This window comes from Muntiacus reevesi, chromosome X (genome assembly GCF_963930625.1).
Source record: "Muntiacus reevesi chromosome X, mMunRee1.1, whole genome shotgun sequence".
In the NCBI taxonomy this organism is placed as follows: domain Eukaryota; kingdom Metazoa; phylum Chordata; class Mammalia; order Artiodactyla; family Cervidae; genus Muntiacus; species Muntiacus reevesi.
In genome coordinates this window covers 9,542,024-9,566,555 of record NC_089271.1, presented here as the reverse complement: position 1 = coordinate 9,566,555, position 24,532 = coordinate 9,542,024, and the positions used below count along the sequence as shown (strand labels likewise).

Below are 24,532 nucleotides of genomic sequence, written 5' to 3'. Positions count from 1 at the left end.
CAGTGCTGTGATGAACATTGGGGTGCACGTGTTAGGTCACTTTTTCTATGTGTGTCAACTTTTATTTCAACAAAACAAAAATTTCTTTGAGAAGTTGGACAATACATTACCTTTAAAAAATTTTCCTCCCCCCAAAAATGCTTTGATATAATCAAACTTCTGTTTACTTTTTATCGTTTAGTGTGTGGGATGAGTGTTACCACACTATCATTATGATGAAACAAAGTTCCAAGAAGTGAAATGAGTAGCCTAAAGATGTCTAGGCAGGGAGAGCACAGACAGGTCTTAAAGAAGGTCTAATGGTTTTTTTTACCTTGATGCCTCCACTGGACCTGGTCCCAACTATGTGCTTTGGTTTCAATAACACAAGTGTAGATGTCTGTTTATGTATGAATGTTGTAAAAATGGTATTAATATGTACAATATTTTTTGCTAGTTTAAAATAATCAGAATGCACTTAACCAAAGTGGATCATCCTCAAATGTCAGTGCTAATAAAGAACACATGGTGATTCTGTGAATCTCACTCATTGGTCTGAATATAAAGTTAACACAGTAGCTTTCTTGTGACTCTTATAATAGCAGATATAGCATAATAAATCTTATAATAGGCAGAGCTTGTTACTATGATAATGACATATTATAAGTACAGAAGGACAGGATCCACATAAGAAATCTCCCTGTATATCAACCAGACTGCTTTTGGCTGCATATTTCAGAATATACGACTGAAAGCTGCTTAAACAGTAAGGAAGATTTGAATTTCACCTAGGTGTTGTATTACTTATCTATTACTATATAGCAAATTACCACTAACTTTGTGGCCTGAAACAATACATATTTATTATCTCACAGTTTCTATGGGTCAGGAATGCAGACACAGCTTAGCTGAATCCTCTACTTCAGAGTTCGTTACAAGGCTGCAATCAAGGTAGCAGCATGAGCTGGAGTGTTATCCAAAGGCTCAACCAGAGAAGGATCGCTTTTTAAGCTCATTCTGGTTGTTGGCAGAATTCAGTTCCTCAAGGGCTGTTTGACTGAGGACTTCAGTTTCTCTGTGGCAGTTGACCAGAGGCCATCCTCAGTTCTTTGCCACATGGGCACCTCAGGTCACTCAGTGAGTGAAAGAGGACATTTATACCTTTATTATTGTGAAAGAAAGGCTTTTCTAGAAAGTCAGACTTTCCTGGCAGACTTCCCCTGAGGTCTCATTTGTCAGTATTGAGTCATGTGCCCATATAGATATTGTAAAGGAGTCTGGGAAAGTTAAGTGTGAGCATGTGACATTTTTACCCTTAATAAGAGACAAGTCTCTGCCAACAAGGAAAGGTATGTGGAGGGCAGGAGCTGGAGACTTGCTGTTGAGGAGGCAATGAATATCTACAACCAGCAACAGTTACTAAGGGACAGGCTTTTTCAGGGACATGTGTCAATAGACCTGTTTCACATAATGGCTGAATTCTCTGCCTCTTTTCTCTGATCTCCTTGTTTCAGATGTTTATTCATATAGTGTGCTGTGATGTCATTGAAGTTTTACTTGGCTGAAATATTTTTGGAAAACAAATGCAAACATAGGTTCTGAAGCTGCTCAGAGTTCCCTATAATGATTGTTTTTATCCCAGTATTTCCTGAATAAATTAGTAAGCTAGTTATAAAATTTTTATTCTCAGATTTCTTATTTGAAAAATGTTTGTAATGTTTATGTTTCTTTTTTATTTCAAACCCAAACGACTAGTTTTTAAATTTAACTTCAACTCATCTAAGTCATTGGTTTAGACATGCAAAGATAATCATTAAAAGAAAAGCAGGTGGTAGTACGAGCATTTGATCTACCCTCCACCCCTACCTCTTCAGCAAAAGGTTCCAGATAAATACAAAAAATGTGGATTCATTGCAAAAATATCCTCTGTGATCAGAGCTGGAGCCTGTGACCATCAACACCTTCCAGAACTCCTTGCAAGTCCCTCAAAGCCTGGTGATCACTTCCCATAGGTGAATCTAACAACAGTCAACTTGACCAGTTTGCCTAAAATGACTCTACTCCTGTCATACCACTCCTTTTGGTAGTCACATTGCAGTTTGCTCTTGCAGAACTTCTTTTCATACTTAAAGAAGCTAAATCATGTCTCTTTCCATCCTATAATTTGCTGTTGGTGGTCTGGACTCAAGTGACTAAGCTCTCTTTATTCCTTTCGAATTGAGTCATATTTATTAGGCCCATTTGCGATGACCTTCTGAAGCCCGCTTCTATAATCTCCCTCAATTACTGTAATGCTCAGTGTTGTGTCAGCCACAGGTTTTTAAAGCATGTCCAGGCATATTAATTGACTGATCCAGTGCTCAGTTATGTCCCAAATGGTCTGACCATTTTGTGGGATTTTAAAAGAAAACATGCTAGAGGGAAAGCAGAGATTTTTATTAGTTCCCTTAATGCAGTGGTTCTCCTCTCAGCCTGGGTGGGAGTGGAAGATTCGGCCCCCAGAGAACATTTGGCAATGTCAGGAGACATTTTTGGTTGTTACAATGGGGAGGGAGGGTGTACTGCTATTATCTAGTGGATAGATCCCAGGCTGCTGATAAATACAGCACATAGAACATCAGCATCTCTCCAACAAAAGATAACCTGACCAGAAAGGTTCATGCTTCCGAGGTTGAGAAATCTTGATTTAAGAAATGGCCTCTGCCTTTGTATGGGAAATTTTATATAGCCTTATTTGGGCAATTTTATATGAATTTCTATTAAATATTTTTATGTGCAAATGTGGAGCCCAAGTCTTGATGTATTTCTCCACATCTTTGTCTCATTTCTCTCTGGAGCAATTCTTGCTATTATATCTGGACCCCCACAGCTGAACTCCCTGCCAACACCCTTAGGATTCTTAATCTTTTCTCCATATCCCAAACCATTGATTGTTGAGAGCACAAACAGGGTCCCACCAAGGAATAGTCAGGTAAGAAAGCCGCATCTGTGGGCACTTGCCACCACGCCTGCTGGACTCAGTGCTTTTGTCCCCATGAATAATCTCTCATTGCCCTGTGATCCTCTGTCACTCTCTACAGATCCAAAGTGCTGGTCAAGAGCATATGATTGAGTCTGAGCTTTAGGGATGGGCTGAAAATCAGGAGGTTCACATGTTTGATCCACCTGGTAATTCCTATCCCCCATCAACATGTCACTTCCCCAGAAATAACTACTGTTAACAAGTTGTTGATTATTTTTGCAAGCATTTTCAATGCGTATACAGACATATAGTGTATGATGTACTTTTTATATTATAATGCACATGCAAGTTTGAGTTGGCTAAGCTGTAATCAGATTCCCGTAATTCAGTGGTTTCATGAATAATGAGATTTATTTTTCTTTCACGTCAAGGCCTGATGTGTGTAGTCCAGATTGGTGGGCAGATCTACTCTAGTCATTTGGGGATGTAGGATGACTGTGTCTTTGCCACCTTCAGCACGTGATCCTGCAGGTCCCTCTGGGAGTCACCATTCCACCTATTGACAAAGAGTGCAATGCAACCTGAAGAAGGCACACAACTTAACTTAAAGGACAGGCTTGGGCAAGAACCTAGTTGTATGGCCATGCCTAACTGCAAAGGGGGCCAGGATTGAAGTGTAGCTGGGCACTTTGTTTCTATCTCTCTCAACATAAATAGGACCACATCATGTAAAAACTCTAACTTGAATATTGTACATATAAAGATGTATCCTTTTAAAAGAACTGTTAACTTGAATGTGTGGATTGTGTATTTTTGATTCTCAAAAGGCACATGTGTAATTTTTCCCCATGAAGGGGCTTGTTTGAGCACTTCAGTCAGTTTAAACTGTGATCGAAAGCTCAGCACAAATAGGACTTGGCCAATATACAGTAGTGCTTTTTGAATGACCAGTTAGGTTTTCTTTTCTTCAGTCATTCTCTTTTAGCATAGAAGTTTGCATTCTGATATAGAATGTTTATAGAAAAACTATGACAAACCTAGATAGCATATTAAAAAGCAGAGACATTACTTTGCCAACAAAGGTTCGTCTAGTCAAGGCTATGGTTTTTCCAGTAGTCATGTATGGATGTGAGAGTTGGACTATAAAGAAAGCTAAGTGCATAAGAATTGATGCTTTTGAACTGTGGTGTTGGAGAAGACTCTTGAGAGTCCCTTGGACTGCAAGGAGATCCAACCAGTCCATCCTAAAGGAGATCAGTCCTGGGTGTTCCTTGGAAGGACTGATGTTGAAGCTGAAACTCCAATATTTTGGCCACCTGATGCGAAGAACTGACTCATTGGAAAAGACCCTGATGCTGGGAAAGATTGAGGGCAGGGGGAGAAGGGGACAACAGAGGATGAGATGGTTGGATGGCATCACCAACTCGATGGACATGGGTTTGGGTGAACTCCGGGAGTTGGTGATGGACAAGGAGGCCTGGCGTACTGCAGTTCATGGGGTCGCAAAGAGTCAGACACGACTGAGCGACTGAACTGAACTGAAAAAATTGTGAAATTATTTGTTCTAGTTCTCTGAAAAATATCATTGGTAGCTTGATAGGGATTGCATTGAATCTATAGATTGCTTTGGGTAGTATACTCATTTTCACTATATTGATTCTTCAATCCATGAACATGGTATATTTCTCCATCTGTTTGTGTCCTCTTTGATTTCTTTCATCAGTGTTTTATTGTTTTATATATATAGATCTTTTGTTCCTTTTGGTAGATTTATTCCTAAGTATTTTATTCTTTTCATTGCAATGGTGAATGGAATTGTTTCCTTAAATCTCTTTGTTTTCTCATTATTGGTGTATAGGAATGCAAGAGATTTCTGAGTGTTATTTTTATATCCTGCAACTTTACTATATTCATTGATTAGCTCTAGTAATCTTCTGGTGGAGTCTTTAGGGTTTTCTATGTAGAGGATCATGTCATTTGCAAACAGTGAGCATTTTACTTCTGCTTTTCCAATCTGGATTCCTTTTATTTCTTTCTCTTCTTTGATTGCTGTGGCTAAAACTTCCAAAACTATGTTGAATAATAGTGGTGAAAGTGAGCATCCTTGTCTTGTTCCTCACTTTACGGGAATTGCTTTCAATTTTTCACCATTGAGGATAATGTTTGCTGTGGGTTTATCATATAAGGCCTTTATTATATTGAGGCATGTTCCTTCTATGCCTGCTTTCTGGAGGGTTTTATTTTTTTATCATAAATGGGTATTGAATTTTGTCAAAGGCTTTCTCTGCATCTATTGAGATAATCATATGGTTTTTATCTTTAAATTTGTTACTGTGGTGTATCACATTGATTGATTTGTGAATATTGAAGAATCCTTGCATCCCTGGGATAAAGCCGACTTGGTCATGATGTGTCATCTTTTTAACATGTTGTTGGATTCTGTTTGCTAGAATTTTGTTAAGGGTTTTTGCATCTATGTTCATCAGTGATATTGGCCTGTAGTTTTCTTTTTTTGTGGCATCTTTGTCTGGTTTTGGTATTAGGGTGATGGTGGCCTCTTATAATGAGTTTGGAAGTTTACCTTCCTCTGCAATTTTCTGGAAGAGTTTCAGTAGGATAGGTATTAGCTCTTCTCTAAATTTTTGGTAGAATTCAGCTGTGAAGCTGTCTGGTCCTGGGCTTTTGTTTGTTGGAAGAGATTTCTGACTACAGTTTTGATTTCTGTTATTATTGCACTGTTAAGTAACAAGGGTAATTAAGATGATACACAGCACATTGTATTCTATTTTCCAAGAACTGGAGACAAGTCTGAATTCCTGTGATGTCTGTTGCTGGTTTACTTTTACACTGTTGACATACCTCAGAAGAGGCAAGGATGGCTGAAGAATAACATGATGCCCATTTCAGTTCTGACCTTCACTGCTTCAGCCCCCCTTCACTGTTCTTTGGCATTACAGTGTTAACATTAAGTATTCTTTCTGAAAAACTGACAGGGCTTTTGTCTGATAATCTCAATGTTGACATTCTATAAATGAGTTTTTACCATAAAATCGAATCTGTGCTTAAGCACAACAATTTCAGTATAGTTTCCTTCCACCTCTATCAATCACTTGAATAAGAAAGAAGAAAAGGTGGAAAGCTTGTAATACATGAGGCACCTCTAGGTTTGGGTTTTCCTAAGACTATGAATAGTCATAAACTGTCAAACAGAAGCATACCTGAGCATCAATTGCCATCTGAAACACTGCCACCATCTGGGACAACTCATTGCAAATCATCTGTGTTAGTTTCCTATTGCTGCCTAATTCTTTACCACAGATTCGGAGGCTTAAAACAGCACACATTGATAAATAAGTTCAGTCTCCCTGGGCCAGAAGTCCAGGCATGGCTTAACTGGGTCCTCTGCTCAGTGTCTCACAAGGCTGCAGTCAAGGTGTTGGCCCAGCTGCATTTCTTTCTGGGACTCAGAGACCTCTCCCAACTCACGTGGCAGAATTTAGTTCCTTGTGGTATAGGACCAAGTTTCTGGTTTTCTTGCTGGTGGTTGGCAGGGAACTCAACTCAAATCTAGTCACATTCCTTGCCACATGGTTCTTTAACAAGGTCTCTCACAGACCTCCTAACATGGCAACTTACTTCAAAGCTGGCTAGGGAGAGTGTGTTGCTCTAGTCTGCTAAGATAGAGCTATATATGCGTGTGTGCGCTAAGTCGATTCAGTTGTGTCTGACTCTTTGTGATCCTATGGACTGCACCCCACCAGGTTCCTCTGTCCTTGGGATTCTCCAGGCAGGAATACTGGAGTGGGTTGTCATGCCTTCCTCCAGAGGAATCTTATTGTTCCAGGGATTGAACCCGTGTCTCTTATGTCTCCTGCACTGGCAGGCGGTTCTTTACCACTAGCACCATATATATAGTGGAACATAATCATGGGAGTAGCATCCCATCACCTTTGTCATATTCAGGTGGTTCAAAGTTAAGTTCTAGGCTCTGCCACACACAAAGGGACTGGACTACACAAGGATATGACTCATTAGGGGTCATCTGAAGGTGTGTATGCCACATTGCTTTTATGGTTTAACTCTCTGCCTTCTTTCCATTTGATCTCCAGTGCTCCTCTGATGCCTGTTTGGTGCCTGGTTTCAAACCTCCACCTGTTTGGTCTGCACATTATCCGAGTTCTCACCTGCTTCCTGAATACCTTTTACCCTGCATTTCCAACACCTCCACAAAATGGATCCCTCTGCCTGTCTCCATGATCTTCTCTTCTCTATGGTCAAGTCAATGATCCCTTGGCCCTGTTTAGTGTTCCCTTTAGTCCTCCTTTAGTGTTCAAACACAGCATGGGTAAAATGAAGCTCTTCTGTTTAGTATCTCCTCCTTCTAACTTTTCTACTCATCTTAATGGTGTGATCATTCTTCAAGTCATCTGAAGTCAAAACCAGAGAGTCATCTTGGACTTCTCTCAACCAGGGGTTAGCAAACTATGACCTGTGGGACACATTTGATTCACATGTCTGTTATTGTACATGAAGATTTGCTGGGGCACAGTCATATCTGTTTAAGTATGGTCTCTGGTTGCTTTTGCACTTCAGTGGCAGAGTTCGGTAGCTGCTACAGAGACTGACTTGTGCTATGTGCTAAGTCTAGCTGATAATATTTGCTGTCTGACTCTATAGAAAACATTTACCCACTTGTGCTGTAGAATAAAGAAGACCAAATTTGTTTCTTTTTCATTTGAAATTTCAGTAGCCCCTATTTTTTCCAACCTGTTCCTTCTGCCAATATTCACCCTAGTTGACTCTGTTGTTACCATATACCTTCATTGACACAGTCATCTCCTAATTGGGACCCAGAAGCTAATTAGATCTTCTCCCCTTTGGAGCCTTTGTCGGATTGCTATTGATTGATCATCAAAGGCTCTTTCCTATTTGGTTCCAAATTCTTTTTTCTCTCTCTTTACCTGTGCTCCTTAATGGAAATCCATCTTCCCCAGGCAGGCTGACAGCAAACACAAGCTCAAAGACTTTACTCAGTTTGACCTCTGTTGTGTAATTCATTTAGCACTTCTCATAAATTGTACAGATTTAATCATTTTCTCTTACCCTATGTAAGCCTTGGAGCCTCTGTAGATCATAAAATCATTGCACCCAAGAAGTGTGTCATATACCTTGCATCTGATAAAATGTTTAGCATTAGACTGAGCTGGAAAGGAGGTATAGGAAACACACACTGTTGATAAGTCTGTATGACAAACTGTCTTACTATTTAAAAAAGTAAAGTTTTGCTCTATTTTATGTTATTTTTAATTGTGGTGATATTTTTTTCAGTTCAGTTCGGTCGCTCAGTCATGTCCAACTCTTTCTGACCCCATGGACTGCAGCATGCCAGGCTTCCCTGCCCATCACCAACTCCCGGAGCTTGCTATATTTAAAATTTTTCTTTAAATAAATAAAAGCTTACAAAAAGGTTGAACTTTTCCTTAACCCATTTGAGAGTAAGTTGCAATGTGATACCCTTTTACTGCTAGTACTTTAGTGTGTAATTCGTCTAAGAAATGGCCACAATATAATTAGCAAACTCAGGAAATTAACATTGATATGTTACTTCCATTTACTCCTGGGGTCCTATGTACATTTTACCAACTGTCCCAATACTCTCCTTTGTATCAAAAAGATCCTGTCCAAGATCATGAGTTAGGTTTAGTTGTTATGTTGTTTTAGTCTCTTTCAATCTGAAACAGTTCTTCATTCTTTTTTGACTTGCAGGACCTTGATACTTTTGAAGAGTACAGGCCAATTGCTTTGTAGAATATCCCTAAATTTTTGTATGTCTGATAGTTCCTCATGGTTGTTGTTATTGTTGTTTAGTTGCTCAGTCATGTCCAACTCTTGCAACCCCATGGACTATAGCCTGCCAGTCTCCTCTTTCTATCGGATTTTCCAGGAAAGAATACTTGTGTCGGTTACCATTTCCTTCTCCAGGAAGGGATCTTCCTGACCCAGGGATTGAACCCATGTCTCCTGCATTGTCAGGCAGGTTCTTTACCACTGAGCCACCTGGGAAGCCCTCCTCATGATTAGGTTTAGGTTTTTTGTTTTTGTCAGAAATACTGCACTAAAGGTATAAATATCTCACTCCTCATCAAACTTTTTCCCACTAATTTCAGCATCCATCAATGTTTCTTGACTAAATTATTACTGTGATAGTTGCCACATGATAACTTTCTGTTTCCATCAGTCCTTCTACAAATATTATTTGGCATTCCACTATATGGACAAGCTTTGTACTCTCCCTATTTGCTTATTTATATCACATGAACACCCTATTCACCCCTTTTGTGACTCCAGAAACCCATACTGGGCCAGCACTGTTGTTTCTCTGTGTGGGCCTTCCTCAAGGCATTTGAGCTCTAATTGCCAGGATCAGGCAGCCTGGAGCAAATGCCCTGCTCAACTTACTTGAGCTCTGATTTGCTTTGCTGAGTTGCCACCTCTACCTTACCCTGTGCAGTTACGTACCCCACATGGCCCACCTCATTGCTCTTAGATTGGAATATTTAGAAAGAAAGGAAGGGAAAGAGGAAAGGAAGCTGTCACGTTCTTCTCATCACATGATATTATAATTGATCTACTTTCTCATTGTCTGTTTTCCCCTCTTCATTTGCTCCATTCACTGGTAAGTTACCAAGACCTAGAACATAGTGCCCTGAAATAGGCATTCAAGCATACATTGAATGAATAAGTGAGTGAATGAGTGAGCAATGAATACATGGAAACTTAGGCTGGTTCACCCCCTGAAAATAAATCCTAACAAGCTTAACATTTTCTTTCCTGTTATCCCTTGAACTCATTTTAATTTTGATGTAGAATTCACCCATGGTAACCCAGTGGTTGTTTTGGGTTTCCTACTTGACCTAGCCTGATGTTGGTGTAAGTTTATTTTCCGGTCACCACAACTCAGCCTTTTATTTCCTTGCAAGAGAATGGCTAAAACATCATTTTTCCTTATTAGGAGGCAGCTCCTGTGTTTGTGCTGGGCTCACATTTCATGCCTCCCAGGCTTCTCCTGCTTCCATCCTATGTGCAGGCTTAATAGTTGGCCTAATGGACATTTTGATACACGGAGAGCAAAATCAATCACAATCAATTGCTGCTTCTGTCTCAGAATTAAAGTGTTACTCAAGAAGACATGTGCTCAGTAAAGCTGCTTCTACACACAGAAAGAAAGAATTGAGGACCACTTCTGCAAATGATATGAGTAATGAGTTGGAGAGAGAAGGCAGTAAGGTATCCAGATGCTTCCAGAATCAGGAGGCACAGTCTCATCCTTACACCAGCTTGGTAATTCCTGTGGGAAAACCTTCCTCTTTGAACCTGCCAGCTTGGGAGACATAACAGCTACTATGCTCACTTCCCCTACCCCAAGTCGTCACAAGGAAAATAAGCAATGTATATGAATGAGCATTGCAATTTAAAATTATATTTTCATTTAATTTTCATCTCATTTTCATTGTGGCTCAGCTGGTAAAGAATCTGCCTGCAATACAGGAGACCTGGGTTCGATCCCTGGGTTGGGAAGATCCACTGGAGAAGGGAAAGGCTACCCACTCCAGTATTCTGGCCTGGAGAATCCCATGGGGTCACAAAGAGTAGGAGAATCCATGGGGTCACAAAGAGTAGGACACGACTGAGCGACTTTCACTTCACTTAACATTTATTATAGGGGGCTTCTCAGGTGGTGCTAGTGGTAAAGAACCTGCCTGCCAATGCAGGAGATATAAAAGACTCAGGTTTGATCACTGATTTCGGAAGATTCCGTGGAGGAGGGCATGGCAACCCACCCCAGTATTCTTGCCTGGGGAAATCCCATGGACAGAGGAGCCTGGTGGGCCCCAGTCAGTGGGTTCACCAGGAGTCAGATACAACTAAAGTGGCTTAGCACAGCATTTATTATAACTAATTTCCTAAAAAAAATCACATATTACAAAATGCTGTGTAATTTCTGAGTTTTTTATACTTATGTGTGTGGAAGAGAGAAAAGGTAGATGGGCCTTTAAAAAGAATGTTTATTTCTTAACTAAGAAGTGCTTCAGGGGCTGAGAAGGCAGACTACATTATGTAGACTCAGAATATTTTTAGAAGTTAAATGGCATTTCCTACAATTTTACTTCTAATGCATTCAACTGCTCTCAAAACACCTTGTGCCTTGCATGCCCTTTGAAAGATTTCTTTCTTTCCTCCCTCTTTTCTTCTAAAATGTTTCCCTGATAAATCCTCATTCATCCTATAATGAAGAATATTTTCTTTATGAAATTTCCAACAGCTCTCCTGCGAGTTTAGAACAATTATCATTCAATGAAATTATGTATTTACATTCTGTATCCACCATGGGCTGTGAATTTCCAGATGGGGAGATGTTGCATTTCATTTTGTTTTATTTTTTCTTTATGTTAAGGGTCTCAAGTGTACAGAATTGAAGTAATTACACTTGCTAGCTCATGATAGTCTTGAGTGATGTGTTATGTGTCTTTTCATTTTTAGTAACTAGCCTTTAATAAAAGAATGGCTAACAGCGAAACAATGAACTTAGGCACACCTGGGCTGAATTCCTGCGCCACTTAGCTGTGTGATTTTGGGCAATTTATAAAACCTCCCTGAGCTTCTGTTTTCTCAAATGTAAAAAAGGCCCTATTTAATAGTTTTTCTTTTTTTCTTTTTGAGTGTTAAATGCAATACTGAAAATCAAATGCTAAAGAGGGTTTCTTGATGATAAACAGTAGGTAAAATTTTAGCTTTTTTTTTTTAATGGAATGGAGCTGAACAGATACTTGATAAATGAAACTTCCATGAAGCTTTTTGGAATTCCAATCTGTTGTAAAACTATTTTCCTTTTTTCTTTCTCCTCCCTCCCTCTTCCCCCTCTTCCTTTCTTTCCTCTTCTTGCTGCTCCTCTCCCTCCCTCTTCTTCCTTTTCCCTACCCACATCATCTCTCTTTCCCTCTCTCCTTACCCCACCCGCACTTTTGCCATCTCTGAGCATAGCTGAGGCACAGACCAAAGCAAAGTTGAATCGGGTGCCAAGGTCTTTTTCAAGGGAAGCCAGTTTTCAAGCTCAGGCACACTCGACTTCTAGGATGCAACCCAAACACTATCAAATATCAACATTAAGCTTCTTTGCAGATAAGGCTGGAATACCTCATTCTCCAAGGTTTTTAAATTTAAGGGAAGTGAAACCAGGCATTTTATAAATATTAGTTCAAATTATTCTCATAGCAGTTCTGCATTGTTGGAATTATTATTCCCAGTTTACAGATAAGGGAGTTGGAGCCAGTGTCACTATAAGAATTAGCTTTATTGTAGGTGCAGTCTCTCAGTTCTTTTTGCTTCCCTGAGGGTTTGTTTTCTCATACTACAGATGTAGTCAATTTCTACTCTTTCTCCCGATAGTCATGGAAGATGATCAACAGCCAACAGAAACATCCATCCTTATAGCTCACGGCCCCAGAGGAAGTGAAACCCTATTGTGGCATCCAATTTCTTGACCAGTTTCACAAGAGGACTATAATTGGGCTTTGTCTTGGGGTATTTTCATTGGCAGGCAAACAAGCAATCGGCAGTGGTTTAAGCAAAAAGAAAATATTTGCTTATCTCACAGATCTAGAAGTCTGAAGGTAGGGTACTCTTGGGTTGATTCAGTGACTTACTATAATCAGGAGCTGGGCAGTGTGTTGTGAATCTTTTGAGTTTATACTCAGAGTTGAAGGTGACTGTTGCTGCTCCAAATATCACATCTTCATGTCAGTCATAGTAGGAAAGAAGTTTAGTAAAGAGGTCCTTCTGTCCACAACAGTCTTATTTTGGGGAGTTGATCTCTACTCTCTAAACTGACTGGAGATTTCTTTCTTTTTTTTTTTTTTAAATATTATTTTATTAGTTGGAGGCCTATCACTTTACAACATTTCAGTGGGTATATGGCTGATTCATGGAGATTTCTTTTTATATCCCATTGGCCAAGTGGGTCATATGTGCATCTGAGACCAGTCAGTGGCTTGGGATGATGGAGTTACCGTGAATGGCTTGGAACAGTCATGACTCAGCCTCTAAGGCTAAGGGAAGGGACAGCTCCCCTGATAGCAACGGTTTTTGACCTTCAACCTGAACACACCACAGGTTCCCTGGGCAGGAGGGAGTGTGTGCAGATGGTCATTGGTAAGGTGATGGCTGGGACTTCCCCAGTGGCTCAGTGGTAAAGAATCCGCCTGCAATGCAGGAGCTGAAGGAGACGTGGGTTCAATCGCTCGGTCAGGAAGATCCCCTGGAGAAAGAAATGGTAACCCACTCCAGTATTCTTGCCTGGAGAATTCCATGGGCAGAGGAACCTGACAGGCCACAGTCTGTGGGGTCACAAAGAGTTGGACATGACTGAAGCAACTTCAGTCACATGCACACGTGCACGCAAGGTGATGGACGGCCAGTGTCAGCCATAGCCCGTTTTGGTCTCATGTCCATCCCTCAGATCTGTTGAGGATCATGGATAAGTTCTGCCTCTGATGGTGTTCCCCACATATGGACTCTGAAACTGGGATTAATGTGAAAGGGATTGACCAGGACAAAACAGTAAGGGAAGTGGGATAGAGAATGGAAGGAGGCTCCACAAGGGTTCGAGGTCCATAAAGTCCTCTCCAGAGAGTAACTTTAGCTCATCCCCATGGAGGAGCACTGGGAACAGTGCAGATCCCACTCAGCGCTGCTGTGCCCATTGGGTTTGTGCCCCCAACCCTGGGGGGTACTTTGTGCTCTCCACGTGTACAGGCGAAGGTGGTTGTGGAAACTCGAGTGTGGGCCTCCAATTAGGAGACACAAGACTGACTGTTGGGAACAACAAGAGTCCAGAGCTACTCAGCACAACACCAGGGAAGGGATTGGAGGGACTGAACAGAGCCCTGAGGGCATCTGCCACAGCGTCCATGAGAGTCCAGACCTGCATTGTATGCACCCAGAGCCAGATGGTGGGTGGGCATTACTCAGTGGTTGCCAAGTGAACTGGAGCACTCTGGGCATGAGAGGATGGCTTCAATGGAAAGGTGAGTGCTGAGAGGTCAGCATCTCAGTACACCCCTTTGTAAGCCCTTTGCACATTTCCCTGACTCAGGAGGGCAATGCAGGGGTCTTGCACATGCACAGAAATGTTGGCTCTACAGGTACAGTGGAGTCAGCCTGGGTCTTATCTTCAAGCTAGCTGCTGCAGGGACCCCTGCTGTCAGTGATGCCTTCTACCGCGGCTCCTCTCTTCCTGCTGTAGGTTCCTCTGACTCTCTTTAGTTAAGCGTAGGGTTTCTCAGCCCCAAGAACTATTGATATTTGAGGCTGGATCATACTTTACTGTGATGGTCTGTCCTGTGAACTGTCGACTTTTTAGCAGCATTGCTGGCCTCTACCATCATTCCCCCTCCTCATGACAAATGGCCCCCAGACCTTGCAAAATTGCCCTCGGTTGAGGACCACTGGCTTCAAACACTGGCTCCTGGAACTCTGGCTTGCAGGACTTCACCTGCTATCCTGGGGAAAATGTCCTCCACTGGTGGAACTCTACAGACGTCATGTGAATTTGTCAGATTTAGTGCCACAACTCTTTAATTTTGTGTTATTTAATGAGTTGATGTGGTACTTGAGTCTCGTCTCTCCTGTTCTAAGGGAGGAGTACTGTGTCTGGATTCAGTCTCCTTTCCCTGCTCACGCTCACCCAGCATGGCCCGAGTTGAGGCTTTCTTCCCTTAGAGTTCGAGTTGCCAGATTTAGCAAATAAATTTGATTTTCAGAAAACAACAAATGATTTTTCAGTGTAACTCTATCATGCAATATTGGGGATATGTTTGTACTATAGAAGTATGTGTTCTTTATCTGAAATTGAACTAAGTGGCTTGTATTTTGTCTGACAGCTGTACTTGATACATTCCCGCTCCAGGGACCCCAGCACACAAATGCCCGCCATTACTGACTCCTGATGCACTCGGCTTCTTTCACCACAAAATCCTAGCTCTGCTGCCTAATTAGTCTCTGCTCCATTCACCACAGCCTCACCACTTAGGCTGTTTCTATCACAACACTTAAGCACAGTCCACTTCCATAGTCCCTTGACCTTTCCTTCTTCAGCTTTTGTGACTGTCCCTCAACTCCTCACAATGGACTTGAGTTTTTAAGGCCTGATGCATTTGTGTGTGGATGTGCATGTGTGTGAGAAAAAAATAATTACTGTCCCTAAGAGAGGCCCATGGGAATGGAATAACCGAATAACACAGTCATGGAAGGGCTTCCTAGGTGGTGCTAGTGGTAAAGAATCTGCCTGCCAATGCAGGAGACATAAGAGACCTGGGTTTGATCCCTGGGTCAGGAAGATCCCCTGGAGGAGGACATGGCAACCCACTCCAGTATTCTTGCCTGGAGAATTCCATGGACACAGGAGCCTGGCAGGCTACAGTCCATGGGTTCGCGAAGAGTTGGACATGACTGAGGTGACTAAGCATTCACACACAGCCAGGGAGGATCCTGGGGAAAGAATTCTCAGCATTCCACACTAGCCCCTATTCAGAAAGCTAGTATACTCATGAAAATAATAGAGTCAGAGGAAAAAATCCTCTGTAAATAATAACACTCCAGAGCACATCCTCCTAGTTTGTATTTTTAAAGATCAGATACAATTAACCTTTGATATGTTGCACATGCTTTGGATGATTTTTCAAAAAGATTTTGGTTGTTAATATTATCATGGCCTAACAAAGCAGCTAAATTTTGTGTTGTTTGAACAAAGCAAGTCAAAAAATAAGAAAAAGTGTTTGCTTGTCATCTCCTTTAGACTTGCTAACTCTGTTCTGTGTTAGAAAGGCCAGTGGTAAACTTTTGGTGGCTTAGAGAACTACAGCTGAGTGCAAAGATGCAGGAGGCAACCTCATGCGAATCCCACATCCAAGTGACTCACATAACTCATGTCTGTTCCTTTAGTAGCCCAGGGGAATTCGGGCTTGGGTTATAGTATATGTATTTCTGTATTCTTTCTGAGTTATTTTGGTTCATTCAACTAAAAAGACCAGAAGAAAAAAAGCAGCTAATGTGCTAACATTTTAACAACTACTTAAACATTACTTAAAAATAAAGCAGCTTTATTGAGACATAATTCACACACCATAAAATCCACCCATTTAAAGTGTACAATTAAATGGCTTTCAGTATATTCACAGAATCATGCAACTTTTACCACAATCAATTCGATTTTTATCACACCAAAAAGAAACCCCATACCCATTGGCTGTTACTCCTCATTTCCCCCACCCCTACCTCTAGTCATGGATAACCACTAATCTACTTTCTGCCTCTATGGACTTGTTTATTCTGGACATTTTGTATCAATGGAATCATGCAAAGTGTGGTCTTTTGTTTTTGGTTTCTTTTATTTATCATAATGTTTTCAAAGTTCATCCATGTAGTATCATGCATCAGTAACTTAATTCTTTTTATTGCCAAATAATATTCTGTTATATATACCACAATTTACTTATCCACGTATCAACTGATGGACATTTGTGTTGTTTTCACTTTTTAGCTATTATGAATATTGCTGCCATGAACATTCATGTATTATACAAGTTTTTGTGTGAATATATGTTTCACTTCTCTTGGATAGATACCTAGGAGTGGTATTGCTGAATCCTATGATAACTCTATATATAACATTTTGAGGAACTACCAAACTATTTTCCAAAGTGACTGCATCATTTTAATTCCCACTAGCAGTGTGTGAGTATTCCAATTTGCCTACCTTCTTGCCAACACTTGGTACTACGTGTCTTTTTGATTATAGTTCTCCTAGTGGGGTGATATGGTATCTCACTGTGGTTTTGATTTGTGTTTACCTGATGGCTAATGATATTCAGAATTTTTTCACATGCTGAGTGATGATTGGAATATCTTCTTTAAATAAATGTCTATTATATCCTTTCCACTTTTTGAAATTGTGTTTCTCTTTATTATAGCATTGCAAGAATTCTTTACATTTTGAACACAAATTCTTTATCAGATATATGATGTACAAATGTTTTTATCCCATTCTTTGGGTTATCTTTTAATTTTCTTTATGTCTTTTGAGAACAAGAGTTTTTAATTTACTGAAGTTCATTTTATCTATTTTTTCTTTGGTTCATTGTGCTTTTGGTGTTGTATCTAAGAAGGCTTTGCCTAACCCAAGATTATGAAGATTTACTTCCATGTTTTCTTCTAAGAACTCTGGTTTTAGCTTTTACATTTAGATCTGTGATCCATTTTGGAGCTATATTGCAGTGGGCCAAGTACAAAATAAAAAATGTGAGGCTGCTTTTGAAAAAGTTATTAGAATCTCAAGATGGAAACAGCTGAGCATTCACCCATGTTCAGAGCCTTTCTGAGGATGGAGCCCTGTGCACAGGTTTCACCATCAGCCCCCCCTCCATGAAGCTGGCCCTGAATAGAGTTCTCCTAAGTTTGAGAATTTGTAGATTACATCTGCCATGCGGTACCACACTATAATCAGAATCACACATCTGCAGATGCTTCCTGAGCAACTGAACACCCACCATGACCTGTTGATCTGAAAGCTGTTACTTTGTCTGATGTGTATGCAAGTAGATGTCTCCAGTATTAAATCTTTTTGACTGAATCTTTGGAGATGTGGTGCAAGGAGCTGGACTGTGATGTTGCCCTTGTTTGGGAAGGTCTTTGCTGATTGTACAGTCACGCACAAGCTCCACTTGTCCAAAGGCATATGAGCAATCTTCTGACACACATGGCCCTCAAGCTCAGGACCCTGCAAGTCAGATTAACTGTGATTGCAGAGTGCACGGGTTGTTATGAGTAACTCTGGGAGAAAGCTGCATTTGTTTAAAGTGGGCACTGAAGTTGATTCTAAATGCATTTTAAGATATCTGTGATGACCAGATCATTGTTTCAATAGCCTCGTTGCCTGCTGAAGCTTTAGCATGCATGAGTGTTTTTGCTAGGAAACAGAAAATGTTTGGGTTCCCAATTTAGAATTGGTTCTTTTGTGAGTTCAAAGATTTGGGGCTTCCACATCTCAGCAGGCTCCTGTTTTTGTTTCTTTGGAATCTCAGAGAACTAGAGCTCTGTGTCACTTTGCCCTAGGAGGAATTTTGTTGTTTATCAAGGATATTCTTGATAAGTGACATATTTGGAATCTCTAAGAAAATGAGAAAATAAGTACAAGTGAACACAAGTTCTGAAGATCTCCCCAACCCCCAATCTTCCTGGCTTTAGATTTTATTTTTGTTTTCTTTATACCTTGTCAAGGTATGATTTATAACCATAAAATACACCAGTGTTCATGTATGAAAGTGAAAGTGAAGTCGCTCAGTCGCTCAGTCGTGTCCGACTCTTTGCGACCCTGTGAACTAGAGCCTACCAGGCTCCTCTGTCCATGGCTTTCTCCAGGCAAGAATACTGGAGTGGGTTGCCATTTCCTTCTCCAGGGGATCTTCCTGACCCAGGGATCAAACCCGGGTCTCCTGCATTGCAGGCAGACGCTTTCCCTCTGAGCCACCAGGGAAGCTTGATGAATTTTGAGAAGCATACACACTCATTGTGCAGATTGAAATATAAAACATCTCCATCACCTCAGAAAGTTTCCTTATGTTCTCTTCCAGTTAGTTCCCCTTTCCAGAGGCAATCACATGAGTTAGGGACTGAGCATGGATCTATCTATCTATATGTATATATAGATATAGATGGATATATATATATGTGTGTGTGTGTGTGTGTGTGTGTGTGTATCTCCACATAACCACCACAACAATCAAGTATTGATTGTCCAATATTTCAAATATTTCTATCACCACAGCATCCCTTCATGGCTCCTCCCAGTCAGTGCCTTCTCTCCTCATACCAGGCAATCATTGATGTATTTTCTTTAGCTCAGCATGTTTTTGAGATTCATGCATATTCTTGTGTATTTTGGTAATTTTTTATTGTTGAATTATATTCCATTGTATGAACATATCATAATATGTTATACCTATTCATCTGTTGAGGAACAGTTGAGTTTTCCCAGTATTTGGCAACTATGAATATAGCTACTTTAAACATTGTGTACAATTTTCACAGGGGACACATGTTTTCATTTCTCATGAGTAAATATCAAGAAGTAAAATGGCCATGTCATATGGTGAGTGTATGTTTAATTTGTAAAAAGCTATCATACAGTTCTCTAAAGGACTTTCATGTTTTACACTCCTATCAGCAATGTATGAGAGTTCCAGCTGTATTACATTCTTGCCAACATTTGCTGTTCAGTACTGTAATCATACAATATGTTTCAGTTCCAGTAGGTTTATAGTGATATCCTCATTGTGGTTTAATTTGCATTTCCTGATGACTATTGAAGATAAATATCATGTGCTTATCAGTCATTCATATATCTTCTTTTGTAAAGTTTCCAAATGCTTTTCCTAGTTTTAAAAACTTGCCTAAGTTTTTAAAAATTTATTTCTAAATTGTAAGAACGTTTTGTATATTTTGGGAACAAGTTGTTTGTAAGATGCAAGTATTGTGGATATTTTATCCTAATGTGTGTCTTGCCTTTTCATTTCTTTTTTTTTTCTTCATTGATCTTTTTTGTTTGTTTTTATTATTTAAATTATTTATTTATTTTACTTTACAGCATTGTATTGGTTTTGCCATACATTGACATGAATCCGCCATGGGTGTACATGTGTTCCCCATTGTGAACCCCCCTCCCACCTCCCTCCCCATCCCATCCCTCTGGGTCATTCCAGTGCACCAGCCCTGAGCACCCTGTATCATGCATCAAACCTGGACTGGTGATTCGTTTCACATATGATAATTTACATGCTTCAATGTTATTCTCCCATGTCATCCCACCCTCACCCTCTCCCACGGAGTCCAAAAGACTGTTCCATACATCTGTGTCTCTCTTGCTGTCTCACATACAGGATTATCGTTACCGTCTTTCTAAATTCCATATATATGTGTTAGTATACTGTATTGGTGTTTTTCTTTCTGGCTTGCTTCACTCTGTATAATAGGCTCCAGTTTCATCCACCTCATTAGAACTGATTCAAATGTATTCTTTTTAATGGCTGAGTAATATTCCATGGTGTATATGTACCTCAGCTTCCTTATCCATTCATCTGCTGATGGGCATCTAGGTTGCTTCCATGTCCTGGCTATTGTAAACAGTGCTGTGATGAACATTGAGGTGCACGTGTCTGTTTCAATTCTGGTTTCCTCAGTGTGTATGCCCAGGAGTGGGAATGCTGGGTCATATGGCAGTTCTATTTCCAGTTTTTAAAGGAATCTCCACACTGTTCTCCATAGTGGCTGTACTAGTTTGCATTCCCACCAACAGTATAAGAGGGTTCCCTTTTCTCCACACCCTCTCCAGCATTTGTTGCTTCTAGACTTTTGGATAGCAGCCATTCTGACTGGCATGAGATGGTACCTCATTGTGGTTTTGATTTGCATTTCTCTGCCTTTTCGTTTCTTAATAACTTTTTTCAAAGAGGAGGAGTATTTAACTTTTCTAGAGTTCAATTTTTAATATTTTCATCTGGGCTTTTTGCTTTTTGTATGGTAAGAAATCTGCCTACCACAAGAGTGCAGAATTTCTTCCGTATTTTCTTTAAAATGTTTTTATAGTTTTAACATTTACATTTATGTATATGTTCTACCTGTCTATCTATATAAATAGATAGTTATATAGCATGAAGTGTTTCTTTAAAAAAACCTTTTTCCAGTACAGTCTATTGAAATTCTGTTCTTGACCATTGAATTACTTTTTGACATTTTTGTTGAAAATCAATTGATTGCATTATGTGTGTTTGTGTTTGAGGATTCTCTATTCTGATATTTTGTTGTGTATGTCTTTCTTTATGCAGTATCACCCTGTCTTGATTATTGTAGCTTTAGAGTAAATCTTTAAATCAGGTAATATAAGTCCTCTAACTCTGTTTTGTTTAACTGTGCTAGCGAATCTTGGCTCTTTGCATTTCTATAACATTTTATAATAAGTTTGTTAATTTCTGCAAGAACTGATGCTAGAATTTTAATTGGGATTGTACTGAACTAATCAATTTATTTATGCCTAATTTATTTTCTCAGTAATATGCTTAAATTTTTAGTTTTTCGATTATGCATATATTTTGGTACATTTATCCCTGAGTGCTTTATGCATTTTGGATAAAATTTTAATTAATTATATTCATAAACTATACTGTTTTCCTAATTTCAGTTTCCAGTTCTTGGTTTAGCAAGCAGAAATATAACTGTTTTTGTACATTGAACTTGCATCCTGAGATTTTGCTAAATCTACTTATAAATCAGTGACTTTTTGGCATAGATTTCTGGTTTTTCTTCCTACATAATTAATACATGATTATCTTTTCTGGAAATGAATTTAGCCTATTTTGTTTCCAATGTGTTTCTTTTGCTTGTCTTGTTGCACTATATATGACCTCTTAATGAATTTCATTATGGTTTTGCAAAGAATTTCCTTGTTTAATGCCTTTTCATATGTTTATTGACCATCTGAGTATTTTATTTTGAGAATTTCCTGTTTATATATTTTCCACTCATTATTGAATTGTTTGTTTACATTATTTATCTGTAGAACCTTTTGAAAATATATCTGAATACAAGTCTTTTGTTAGATATATGTTTTGTTAACCTTTTTCCTAGTCTGTGACATGTCTTTTTCACTTCAGCAATGGTGTCTATTTATAAGCAAATTTTGTTTTAGTGAGATGAAGTCAAATTTATCAGATTTTCTGTCCTAGGAATTGTTTGCCTATTCCAAATTCATAAAAATATTCTAGAAGCTTCTATTCTTCTAGAAGCTTTTAAATTTTGACTTTTACAATTAGTTCTATGATTATTTTGAAAAAGCTATGTGTGTATTTTTTCTTTAATTTACATAACATTGAAAAGACTTTTCACCATTTTTCAAATGTAAATTTGAAAAAGATAAAAATGTATAATACATAATGTTGGCAATTAGGTGGGGAAACAAATCATTATGCTGCTGGTGATACAAATGCATGCAGTCTTTTGGTATACAAAAGAGCTAATTCTGCAGTAGGAATCAAAAGCATTAAAATGAAAAATGTTAATTCCAGAAACCTCACATTCAGAAATTTGTTCTGTGAAAATAATCCTAGATGTGTGCCCAAATTTAGCTTCAGTTCAGTTCAGTCGCTCAGTCATGTCCGACTCTTTGCCACCCCATGGACTGCAGCACTCCAGGCTTCCCTGTTCATCACCAACTCCCAGAGCTTACTCAAACCCATATCCCCTGAGTCGGTGATGCCATCCAACCATCTCATCCTCTGTCTTTCCCTTCTCCTCCTGCCCTTAATCTTTCCCAGCATCAGGGTCTTTTCGAATGAGTCAGTTCTTCTCATCAGGTGGCCAAAGTATTGGCGTTTCAGCTTCAACATCAGTCCTTCCAATGAACACCCAGGACTGATCTCCCTTAGGATGGACTAGTTGGATGTCCTTGCAGCCTAAGGGCGTCTTGAGAGTCTTCTCCAACACCACAGTTCAAAAGCTTCAATTCTTCAGTGCATAGCTTTCTTTATAGTCCAACTCTCACAGCCATACATGACTACTGGAAAAACCGACGATTTGACTAGATGGAACTTTCTTGGCAAAGTAATGTCTCTGCTTTTAAATATGCTGTCTAGGTTGGTCATAACTTTTCTTCCAAGGAACAAGCGTCTTTTAATTTCATGGCTGCAGTTACCATCTGCAGTGATTTTGGAGCCCAAAAAACTAAAGTCCATCACTGTTTCCATTGTTTCTCCATCTATTTGCCATGAAGTAATGGGACCAGATGGCATGATCTTGGTTTTCTGAATGTTGAGTTTTAAGCCAATTTTTTCACTCTCCACTTTCACTCTCATCAAGAGGCTTTTTAGTTCCTCTTCACTTTCTGCCATAAGGGTGGTGTCATCTGCATATCTGAGGTTATTGATATTTCTCCCAGAAATCTTGATTCCAGCTTGTCCTTCATCCAGTCCAGCATTTCCCATGATGTACTCTGCATATAAGGTAAATAAGCAGGGTGACAATATATAGCCTTGACATACTCCTTTCCCGATTTGGAACCAGTCTGTTGTTCCATGTCTGGTTCTAACTGTTGCTGCTTGACCTACATACAGGTTTCTCAGGAGGCAGGTCAGGTGGTCTGGTATTCCCATCTCTTTCAGAATTTTCCACAGTTTGTTGTGATCCACACAGTCAGAGGCTTTGGCATAGTCAATAAAGCAGAAGTAGCTTCAAGCATGTGTTATTACAACCTTTCCAAGGAGGAATGGAAACAGTCTAATAGTGAATTGATTAGATTGTCATATGCCACTATTATGGAAAACTGTCTAACCATTGAAGATGATGTTGTAAAATATTCAGTGCCACAGATGATGTTCATATACATTTTAAGTGAAAGATGAATTAGAAAATTGAGCTTATAGGTTATTAGTCTTTTGATCTGTGTGCGCACACACAGATACCTACATTCTTACCCCAGAAATTTGTGCTTATTCTTGTTTCTAAAGCACATGTATTCCAGGAAAAATTGTATATATTTAAAATTTTGTCTCTAGAAGAATAGAGTGTAAGGAAAGGGGAAGCATTGAGGTAAGTGATAGCCGGGAGTCAGTGTGTTACAATAAGAACATCTGTTTCATGCTAGAAAATGTTTTTAAGTTACCATCTGTTGCTGCTTTTGTACTTTTAATGTGTTCCTCTGATTTCATGTCTTTATTCTTCTGTATGTCTAAGAAAAGGGGTAGCTAGTCCCTGCCTATGAATTGAAAGTGTGACAGAGAAGAGCTCCTATCCAAACCGTTTCTCTTACTGCTTAGTATTCTATCATTAGGGCTACAGTGCCTTGGGTGATTTATAATTTGGGGAGATTCGTGTTTCCATTTAAATTCCCTTTGAATGGAAACAGAAGTAGATGTCAACAAGAAACACTTACCTGATCTAGGGAAGGGGGATGTGGATCCGAAGGAGCACCCACAGGTGAAGCTGTAGATGGACTTGGGGATGAAACTGCTGGACTCCCTGGCATTTTGCCAAGGCTGACTCAGGTTTGGTGTGAGGGCAGCACTTCCAGAAGCCTGTGCCCAGGTCTTTTTGGAGTCATGTGGGCCTATGTCAAGCTTCTGGCCTGTGGGAAGGAATAATCAAAATGTACAAAATCTTGGTCAACCTTGTTTGAGGCACCTCCATCCATGTTATACCAGCTTCCGCATCCTGAGGGTGTGCACTGGACTTTGTGCAGCTAAAGGGAGTTATCAGAAAGGCAGTTTAATCAAGGCACATGTGTGACATGTCAACTGAACTCAGGTCTAATGCGGGAATTCTCTTATTCATCTTCATATTTCAAACACTCTGTGTTACCATTTTTCAGCAGAAGAGTCACATGTAGATAAAAGGTACCTTTTAGCCCAAATTGTCTAAATGAGCATTTGGAGTATTGTATTTGTTTCCTAGGGCTGCCAAACAAATGACCCCAACCAGTGTGGTTTAAAA

At 39.7% G+C, this 24,532-nt stretch overlaps 1 protein-coding gene across 2 annotated transcripts in view; it reads left to right on the top strand.

The window, feature by feature from the left end:
* ARHGAP6 (Rho GTPase activating protein 6) overlaps positions 1 to 24,532 on the top strand; it is a 514,399-nt gene that overhangs the window by 152,166 nt on the left and 337,701 nt on the right. The gene's annotated exons all lie outside the window — the stretch shown is intronic.